The 10742-nt window shown below is 43.0% G+C and overlaps 1 pseudogene; it reads right to left on the bottom strand.

Moving 5' to 3' along the window:
• Nucleotides 1–2145: 2145 nt before the first annotated feature.
• On the bottom strand, nt 2146–8022 carry LOC124973444 (histone H1.0-like; annotated as a pseudogene).
• Between the last annotated feature and the right edge of the window lie 2720 nt (nt 8023–10742).

Genomic DNA, 10742 nt, shown 5'->3' on the forward strand with positions numbered 1-10742 from the left:
TCCAGAAAATGGTTGAAGAGTTGTGAGGCGTGCTAGGAAATGATTACTGAAATCCCACATTTTATACACTAGAGTCCTCAGGGTCAACAAGAGGCAGGAATCACTTAAGAGTCTTCAGTTGAGTAATAGCAGCATTCATAGCAGGATCAATTACCTTCTACAGTTTAGTGAGTTTCCAGAGGAAATTGTTGTTCTTTGTGACTATTTTTTTTCCCTGTGCATTGAACAAGCAGTTGAAGTGGTTGTGACTAATGTAACTAATGCTAGGACAAAAATTCTTTCTTCTATTTAAGGATAGGTATGTAATTGAGTCATGAAAAATCTAATGCAGTCAGATATTCCACTATAGTGAAAAGTTGACTCAGAGTTCTTGTGATACAATGAGGATTTAGACATAGAAAGATGAGTCCAGCATGCCACATCCATCACTGACTAGGAGAGTGAATTGGAAATTTTCTTAAGACAATAATTCATTGACAAATTCTTTAAAAAATGACTAATCACATTCTGGAAATTAAGTGGAAGTATGTATGCCAAGTTCACACAAAGTGTCTGTTGCAGAGGTAGGAATGATCAGACATGAGAATGTGTTACTATCTTGTTCAGTGCAGTGTCAAACCAGAGAATTGCACATTTCAAGTTATTTTGGATTCTTATCTGTGCCATAGATTTTTTTGTCATAGGAAGAAATGACAGAATGTTATTTTATGGACTGTATTTAATAAATATTTGTGACCCATATAATGGAAGTATCATGAAGTACCAGTCTTGACAAATGAGCTCCATTGGTTTAAATCTGAGAAGCAGATCAGTTATAATCATGAAGAGTGTTTGTCATTTCTGTTTACCTTGGTGGAAGCCATCTCTCTCCCGGTGCAGTGAGGTTCCCTTGATATAGGCCTGCAGAACTTCCCACTATCCACACCCACCCCAAGTCTGCTACCTGTGAAGTCCACAGGGAACCAGGAATCATGGTGGAGAAGAGTACCTGCCAGGAGATGAGGTCTTCGCTTATGAACACGGGTTTCACACTGACCCTTTGGCATGTCACAGTATGTTCTTGATCTCCAAAACTCAGTAAGGCATTCCTTGCCCAAATGCCAGCACCCTTCCACATTTGTTTTTTTTCCCCTTATCCCAATATTGTTTCAAAGTTTTAAAATTACAATGTGGCATGTCTTTTCCTGACCAAATAACACTTGTTTTTTAAAAAAAGTGGGTGGTGGGACGTGCAAGTGTGCCATTTTCCTATTAAAAATAGTAATTCCATTGTGCAGGGTTCTTACTCCCAGATTCTGTGTGAAATGTCACGTACTAGCCCTCCACAGACACATGTGCATAGTTGCACATGCACAGGCCTGGCTCTCTAACACTGCTCAGTAAAATCAGCATCAGTCACAGGGTCTCACCATTCCCTCCCACTCCTCCTCCTCCCCATCTTCAACTACTTATGAAAGATTCAGAAGTAACAGAGGTCAGAAGTCTTCTAAGTGACTAGTGAGAACAAGTGAAGCCACATCGTATACAGTATGGAAAACAAAAAGTCCTCCTAGCACACAATCCACCGATTACATGGATAACCCCAGTGATTCAACAGGGCACACTGAGGAACCTGGCTGACTAACTCCCCACTACCCCAAAAGTTTCCAACCTCATTTAACAGGGGAAAATTGTGAAGCCACAGACACCCTCCAATGCTCCAATGGCTAGTTTCTAACTGACAGGGATGAAGTATTAGCTTCTCCCAAACAACTGTGTCTTGAACCCCCTCCAACAGAGAGATCAAAGGGAAGATTAACAGACGTGAGAAGGAGACTGGGCTTGAACTGGTCACTGCTCAGCACTGGAGGTCAGCCCAGGGAGAGTTCTCTCTGCCTCCCCCCTTTGTTGCTACTGGCTGCCACCCATTTCCTACCCACCAAAGGTTCTGAAACTCTCAAAAGGGGCACCCAATCTCAATACTTGGAGCTACTCCTTCAACCAACAGTCCCTGGGCTCCTTCTAGGCTAGCCAAAACAAACGTCCTTGCTGTTCTCTCCTCCATCTGGCTTCAGAGTAATTAAACCACCCAACATACACACACCCAAATCCATACCCTGTAAAATTACTATGAGATCAACAAAACAAAACACAAGCAATTCCTCATCATGGCACAGATGAGATCTGTGGTTGTTGTCCTTGGGATTTATCCACAATTTTTGAGGAATCCAAAGTGTATCTTGTAAGGTCAAAATAGAACAGGGTGAAGGGTTGCAGATGAGGTTCAAGAGAGCAGAAAGGGGAAGAACATTTACAGAAAACAGGGAAGAAGGAGCAACCATAGAAAAGCCTCCAGTGTCCCTTCTTCCCGTTGGCCTGCTTGGCACTGGACATGACTTTGAACTTCACCAGTTTGACCTTCTTGGACTTGGAGGCCTTTCTGGGCTTGGGTTTGACAATCTTGGGTGTTTTGGTTTTCCCATGCATGGCAGCCAACTTCTTCTTTACCTTCTTGACTTGCAGAGCTTTGGGCTTCTTGCTTGGGGCTTTGGTGACAGCTGTCTTGGGCTTGGTGGACTCTTTTGGTTGAACAACTTCTTGACTTCATTCTTGGTTTTCTTGAAAGCCACTGACCTCTGGGGCTCATCACTCTTGGCCAGACAGTAGGACCATGAGTCACCCACTCCTTTGGTTTGCGTGAGAACATTGGTGGTTGATGGATAACTTGATCTGGGGGTCTCTCTTCTCACTCACCTTGTAGTGACTTTTGATGCACTTCTGCATGGATTCTACCCAGGAGCTGGCATGTTTCTTTTCAGCCTGCATGGTGGCCTCAATCATGTCTGAATAGTGGGGTGGTCTGTGGATGTCTTGGAGACTTTGGAATGCTTTGGTTTGTCTGCAGTTTGGGACCAATGACATGTTAACTAACTCAGACTGACTCCTTACTCCCTGGCGGGTGAGCAAGATCAAGGCCTCAAAGGTGGTTTCAAAGGTTAATGATAATAAATCAGACCACCGTCAGGGATTGGTTAACAACAGTTCCGCGAACGTGATCATCTCATGCTTGCCATATAGTCCTATGGGACTCTCTCCTGCATGAACCCCCCCATGATTTGCTGACCTTTAAGCTGATTGGTTCCTGCCTAGCCTCCACCCTACATAAAAGTTGTGCAACTTCCTCAATAAATGAGTTCCTGCTGTGACTTGTCTCCCTGATATGTCTGATTGTCCTCTGCCCAGAGGGCTGGATGCAGGCAGTCAGTGGGCCCTACCTATCCCAGTCTGACTTTGTTGGGGAGTGCTCCCTTCCCTTGTTGCTGGTCGAGAAGAGCAGGGTCTTAAGACCCCAACATCTGGTGCCCAACGTGGGGCCCTGAAAGAAGGAGACTTGGATGTCTGATGAATAAATGACAAGCCCATTGTGGACGGCAAGCCAAAAAGACATAAGTGTCACCAGAGCACTGCACCAAGGAGATAAGACACCATCTGGACCAGAATCGGAAACAAGCCAAGAAGAAGGGTATGTAAACTCCCCTCTCAGATAGCTCCTTGGCTCAGCCCAGATCTCCTGAAGAATCCACGTCAGCCAAGTTTGTGAGCCCCACCAATCATCCATCCATCAAGACTGCCGAGATTCTGCTGCTCTTCATGATCAGCGGGGACCTGCAGTCCTCGATTCCCAGACCATCGGCCAGAGGGAGTTCCGAGACCAGCCATCGTCTTCTCTCCAACTAAGATAACGTCACATTTGGGGTCATCGGAACCGACAAGGCAGAGAGGACTTTGGACTATTTGATTGAGGTGTGTTTCTTTGCCATATGATTTTATTGATGTGTGATATTAGAAATATTAAGGTTTGTGTTATCCCGAGTGTATCAAAAAAGCCAATTTTTTTGGAACCAAATTCTAGTCACTCACCTCTCTGCTGCTCATGACTGCCTCTCAAGGCTGATCCACAGCCAAAGCAGAAGAGGCAGTTTTGAAACCAAAAGTACCTGCAGATCAGACCAAGCAAGTTCCGAGGTAAGGGCATCCCCGAAAAGATGGGGCAAACACACACCACACAGGGTGACCCTGCGCTCTCAGCTCTTAAACTCATGCTGAAGAGTAGGGGCCTTGAGTTGTCTGATACACAGGCAAAAAAAGCCTGGGACACCTTTACTTGGGTGGCCCCTTCGCTTCCTGCCGCTAATCTTTTTGACTGGTCCACATGGGATTGTGTAAAACAACTTGTTAGGAAGAGGGAAATCAATTTAGGGGAGGGTCCCCCATTGGGAGTCTCCCCTACATTATCCACCCTTAAGGCCTGCGTCTCTCCAGGACCTCCCAAAGGGGCTCCAAGTTTCCCCCCAAAGAGCTGCTGCCTCCAGATGGCAGGAAATCTTCCCAGTGGCCATTTTATGATACTGTGAGAGAACTCATGACTCTAACCTCCCCCCTCCCTGTATGGCCTTCTAGGTAAATGCTAAAATGTTAGTTTGGGAAGGAATGACTACCGATCACAAATTGGCCTGTGCAAGGATGAAAGATCTCTCCATGGAAGGTGGATTGTGGCTACCAAAGATATTGGCACACAGTTTCCATGAGCGAGTGGGCAGATGGAAAGGTATTCCTTATCTTCAAGTCTCTTCTTTCTTGTGCTTCTATGCTCTTCCTGCAAACTTGAACCCTCCTTCTTCTCCCCCTCTTAATCCCTCCTCCTCCTCCAACTTCGACTCAGCTGTTTATGCTTCCATTCCCTGGCCCAGCCCACCTAGTCCTCCTGCCATGAGGTCCCACATATGCCAATGTGGAGGGAATAACCAGACCAACCATCAGAGGCATGTCCTAGTAAGGAGTATGATATAGTAGCCCCATTCCCCACAAGTAGTGGGAGATAATTGTTTCATAATTTTCTGCTTCCAAACATGAATTGAATCAGGAAAAAGGGTTAAAATGCCCTACGCATCAAGTTTCTGCTAGAACATTTTAGCTCCTTTCAGATTCAGATCTCAGTCAAGGCTTACATTGAAATGTAAATAGAGAAAGACTGAGGGCTCAGTACAAGACGGGTCTCAAACCCAAGGAAGAAAAAAAAGGTAAAAAGAGTCTTACCTAAACTCTAGCAAAAGTAAATTTTATGGTGCTTTACTAAAGTAATTAATGGCCGTATCATTTTTCCAGGTTCTTGTTTTATTTTTTTTTTGAATTCTACATTTTTTTTGAGCTCATGACTTTTTTGATCAGTTCTATTTTTTTATTCAACTAGAGTTTTTGAACATCTGTTACATTGCAATGGAGATTCACCTATAAAGTTACAAGGCCTTTGATTTTGTGTTATTTGTATGTCGTGCTGTCTGATGTCATGTTTTGTCTGTATCAAAAATTGAGTGATCTTAAAATTTAAATTTAAAAATGGATCCAGATACTTTTAATTCATGTGATTTAAAAAGGTTCAATTTGAAATGGGTAAACTAATAGAAGTAAAATGTCTTTAAAAATAACTCACAAGTCTCTAGGTGGTCAAACTAATAAAATGTTGATGTTAATAAAATGTATAACATCAATTTTTCTAGGACTTTCCTTCAATAAGAAAAAGATAGCAAACACTGTTCAGGACACTTGTCTAATATCTTGACTAAAAACAAGGTTACTAAGAGTTATGTCCTAACAGGTACAATTCTATATACAAAGGGCTCTAAAGGTTTCAACTGTGTTTCAATTAGAATACTATAAATAACAAAATATTTAATCTTATTAAAATGAAATAATTTATATAAATTAAGAAATTTCTTAAGAGTTGTTTCAGAATATGAACAAAAAGGTCAACACATAGGAAAGAAAAATTAGAGGTTCTAGATATGGACATATATTTAGTGAAGAACAAAATGTTTCTGGGTAAGAAAGTGCTTATGTGATAAAATACATGAGGGTCTAAATAAGTGCTAAGAAAGTCTGTAAAGGGCAAGTTTCAACAGGTTTGCATGTAACTAAGTTGCTTGTATGTATGTGACACTGTTAAAGTTATTTAAGGTTTTTCCTAAGGTAAAATACTAATGTTCTGATATAAACCAAAGTTTAATCTATATAGTAAAATGACAAGGATTTCTTAGAAACACTAATTCACTCTTAACTTTGTGTCTACTAAGTTTTATTCTTTAGAACAATTAGTCTTAAAAATTGGGGTTTATACAATTATGGTTAACAACTGTTAGAGTATTGTACTACGTTAGAGTCTAAATTTTTCTTTAAAAACTAAATTTGGTAATATAAAAGTGTCAAGGTAATTGTAAAATAGTCACTCTTTGTATATTAAATGTGTTCATATTTTCCAGGTATACAAGCCTTAAAGCAGAAAATTTATCAAGCTGCTAAACTTGCCTGTAATTGTAAACCTATCATTTAACGTTCTATTATAGGACCTGTTATCAATAGGGTATATGTAAAATTTGTTAAATGTATTTCTAAAAGTTATTGAGAGCCTGATTTGTTTAAAGGTTAAGCATGAAAGCATTTTATCACTTTGCAACAAAAAAGGAAACTTAAAAGCTCTCTCAAACTTTCTTTAATTCATGTTTTAGATATAATGTTAAATTGTGTTAACTAATGTTCGGATAGACTCAGGAGTCAATATATGTAAACTGCTTAAAATGACATTTAAGAAAGAGTGTAATGTGCAGTAGCAAAAATGGGAAAACAGTGATTAAGATTAGGGTCTCTGACCTCAGGACTTTGGAGAGTGGATTCCTTGAGAGCTACACAGAGCTCCTAACATTGCACTTTGCAGCTCTACCATCTTAGATCTACAGGCTCAAGTTGATTCCTTGGCCGCTGTCATCCTGCAAAATTGTCGTGGTTTGGATCTGCTAATGGCAAAGGAAGGAGGGCTTTGCCTGTTCCTTGGTGAAGAGTGCTGTTTCTATGCCAACCACTCTGGCATTGTACAAGATAAAATCAAATACCTACAAGAAGATCTGGAATGTCGTAGGAGCGAGATACACTCTAATTTCTTCTATAAGGATGGCTCCCCTACCTCCTCCCACTTAGGCTACCGCTAATCACCATTATCCTTGTGTTCACCTTTGGGCCTTGCATAATCAATAAGCTTAACCAATTACTGAAAAGCCAGGCTAAGTCTGTGCAGCTCATAGTGGTCCGACAGCATTACACTGCCCTTCATAATGATGATTGGGAGCCCTATAGGATCATGGATCACTCGTATTGGAACACTGGGATCTAAGCGTCTCTCCCTTAAGCCCTGCTCCTCCTGAGGGGCCCACCTGAAGTGCTAAGGTGGTAGTCAATGACGGGTAAGATCCTCTGAGGAGGACAACCTAAGACAGGCATGCCTTCAAGTAAGGTGGACCCCAAACTGCTAGGGTGATTTTCTATGACGGGTAAGACACTCCCAGGGGCAACCTAAGACAGACACACCCTTAATATAAAATTAAAAAGGGGGATATGTTGGGACTAATGACATGTTAACTAACTCAGGCTGACTCCTTACTCCCTGGCGGGTGAGCAAGATCAAGGCCTCAAAGGAGGTTTCAAAGGTTCATGACGATAAATCAGACCACCGTCAGGGATTGGTTAACAACGGTTCTGTGAATGTGATCAGCTCGTGCTTGCCATATAGTCCTATGGGACTCTCACCTGCATGAACGCCCCCCATGCCTTGCTGACCTTTAAGCTGATTGGCTCCTGTCTAGCCTCCACCCTACATAAAAACTGTGTGACTTCCTCAATAAATGAGTTCTTGATGTGACTCAACTCCCTGATGTGTCTGATTGTCCTCCGCCTGGAGAGCTGGGTGTGGGTGGTCAGTCAGCCCTACTTATCCCGGTCTGACCTTGTTGGGGAGTGTCCCCTTCCCTTGTTGATGGTCAAGAAGAGCAGGGGGGCTTTAGAACCTGACAGATTTCAGCCAGGAGCTGGCATGTTTCTTCTCAGCCTGCATGGTGGCCTTGATCATGTCTGAATAGTGGGGTGGTCTGTGGATGTCTTGGAGACCTTGGAATGCTTGGGTTTGTCCACAATATGGGACACGGAGCTCTTGTTCATGGTGGCCTGCCTGGTTCAGCTGTTGAAGGTTACTTCCAAAGGACCAGCCATTTTTGGAGACAGAACAAAGCCTGACATGGGGTCTACTCTCAGGCCCCTAACAAGCAGGTCAGTCTGGAATCTTGCTGCCAGGGGTGCAGGTGAGGGATCACGGCCTCTCCTGCTGGGCATGGGGCTCCAGAGGGCTCCCTGTGCTGGCTCTGCATGGCCCAACTGCACAGTGTGTGATAGATTTGGGCTCTTGCTACAGCCTGCCTACTTTTACCAAGCTCTGAGTCTCCCATTCCACATTCAAAGACTCACTCAGTTTGGAAAAGAATGAGTTTGTTAAGAGCACCTGGTCAGCCAGTACTGACACCTCCTACCACTAAACATTCAGCCCAGTGCACTCTACCCCTCATGCTCAGCCTCTGTCCAGGGAAAGTGCAGAGAGCAGGTGCACGGGCACAAGTCCACTCCTATGGCTTTATACGTAGCTTCCCCCTTTCCTCCCTTCATCTCCTCTTTCCAGGTTTTTCTCAGCTACAACTTCTTTAAAATTATGCAACATCAACTTTTTAGAGCACAATGGTGGGTCTATGGCATTCAATAATGCTTTTAAATGTATATAAAAATTGAAGAATCTGACTTGACATTGAGTTTCCTCTTCTGTACGTAGAGATGGAAGTTAAGGTGGAATAATGGTGGGAATTATGGAGAAGGGTTTTCAAGAATGGTGATCAAGAGGGCATCAAGAGGACTGGGGTTGTGGCTCAGTGGCAGAGTGCGTGCTTCACCTGTGTAAGACACTGGATTAATTCTCACCACACTATATAAATTATCATAATAGTGAAAAAGTCCATCAACAACTTAAAAAGAAAAAGAGAGGGCATCCAGAGTGAAAGTCACTGCTCTAAGGTGGTGTACCCGGGACTCAGAGGACCTTGGCTCATGGAGAAACCCTTTCCACTTATGGTCATGGAAGGGTGGATTTCCCAGGGTGCAGATGTCCTTCTGGGAAGATTTACCAGCACAGGGCAAGAAGGCATAACAGGCACTCCTCAAGGGAATGTCCGGCTTAACTTGGAAGACTGGGAGGCCAGGAGAATGTACTCATTAAAGCAGGCACACAGCAGTGACCACTTTAATGATACATAGCTGGTAAGGGACTTAGGTATAGCAAGATGAAGAACAGTGATTTTGGTAATGGGTATACATAAATGGATGCTTTTGGAATGTGATTACATCCATTTATATGCCCACTGCAGTACAAAAATGTTAGTTCTGGCCCCAAAACAGACACAGATACTTAGACTCTCCAGGAAACACCAGCTGCCCTCCAGCACACTGTTTCTTACTCCATGGTTCCCTTTAGAAGTATCAGTGGTGGTGTAGGCAGAGTCAGTGCAGAGGCTCATCAGCATGAGCTTGACCTCTCCAGGGCTCATTTGTTATTAGTATTGAGACACAATATTGATTCATCTTTCTGGGTCCCACAGGATATCTGCTACATATTACAGCATGTTATAGAAAAATGAGGACAATAAGCACTTCCACCGCCTCAAACATTAATCATTTCTGTGTGTTGGAAACTTGCATAAGCCTCCAGCTATTTTAGGATATATCAAGGATGACAATGACCACATATAATACTTGTCTTTCTGTGTCTGTCTGACTTCACTTAATTACTCCCAGTGCCATGTATATTGCTGCAGAGTGGAGGGCTTCACTCTTTGATGTTCCATTTTGAGTAAGTGCAAATGTTTTCCTTGCCCATGTGTCTCCTATTGGGAACTTTGGTTGATTGAACATTGTGGCTCCTGTATATAGTGCTGCAATACACATGGGAGTGCAGGCATGTCTTTGATAGAATCATGTTATTTCCCTTGGATACACCCAGTCATAGGACAGCTGAATCCTGGGAGAGTCCTATTTTTAGTTTTCTAAGACCCCACCAACTGTTTTTCATAATGCCAGTACTAATTTATAGTTCCACCAACAGTGAATAAGAGAACCCCTTTCCCTAGCATCATGAGCACTTGTGATTTTTTCTATTTTATATGAACGTTTCTAACTTGGGTGAGATTATATCTCATTGTAGGTTACATTTGCGCTTCCTTCATGACTTATGTTGACCATTTTTTATAGACTTTGCCACTCATATGTCACTGAGAATGTCTATTTGGGTCTTTACCCATTTTATCAATGGGTTACCTTTTTCTTCAAGACAAATTTGATTACTATCTGACCTCCCAACAAGGTAAACAGAAGCTGAGCCTCTAAGGGTGCATCATTCTCTGAGACAGTGAGCAGCTTCCTGGAGGCAGGCTGATTATTTGGATCTCTTCCATGCCGTAGAGGATGTCAACTTCTTCTCCAGGAGATGGACACAAGCTGTTTTTGTTTGACGGCCTGTGCTGTTGCTTTAGTAGACAGTAGGCCCTCCAGGAATCTGCACTACCTGTCACTCTTGTATCTGAATACCTTAACCATGGGATCTTCTAGTGTATGATCTCTGGGCAGCAGGTAGATCTTATGGAGAGCAATGTGGGCAGTGGACTCGTTTCCATGGGGCATCCTGCTGACAGACACCTGTGAACCATGTATGTGAACTGAGCCATGTTTGAGCAGGGAAGCCTCATCTTAGAAACTCCCAATCAGAACCCCCTGGGTTTAGAATGCCTGATTGATGGGGCACCCTGTCTTGGCTTCCTTCCCAAGTTGAAGCACAGCCTTCCTGG

The sequence above is a fragment of the Sciurus carolinensis genome (assembly GCF_902686445.1).
Source record: "Sciurus carolinensis chromosome 19 unlocalized genomic scaffold, mSciCar1.2 SUPER_34, whole genome shotgun sequence".
NCBI lineage: Eukaryota > Metazoa > Chordata > Mammalia > Rodentia > Sciuridae > Sciurus > Sciurus carolinensis.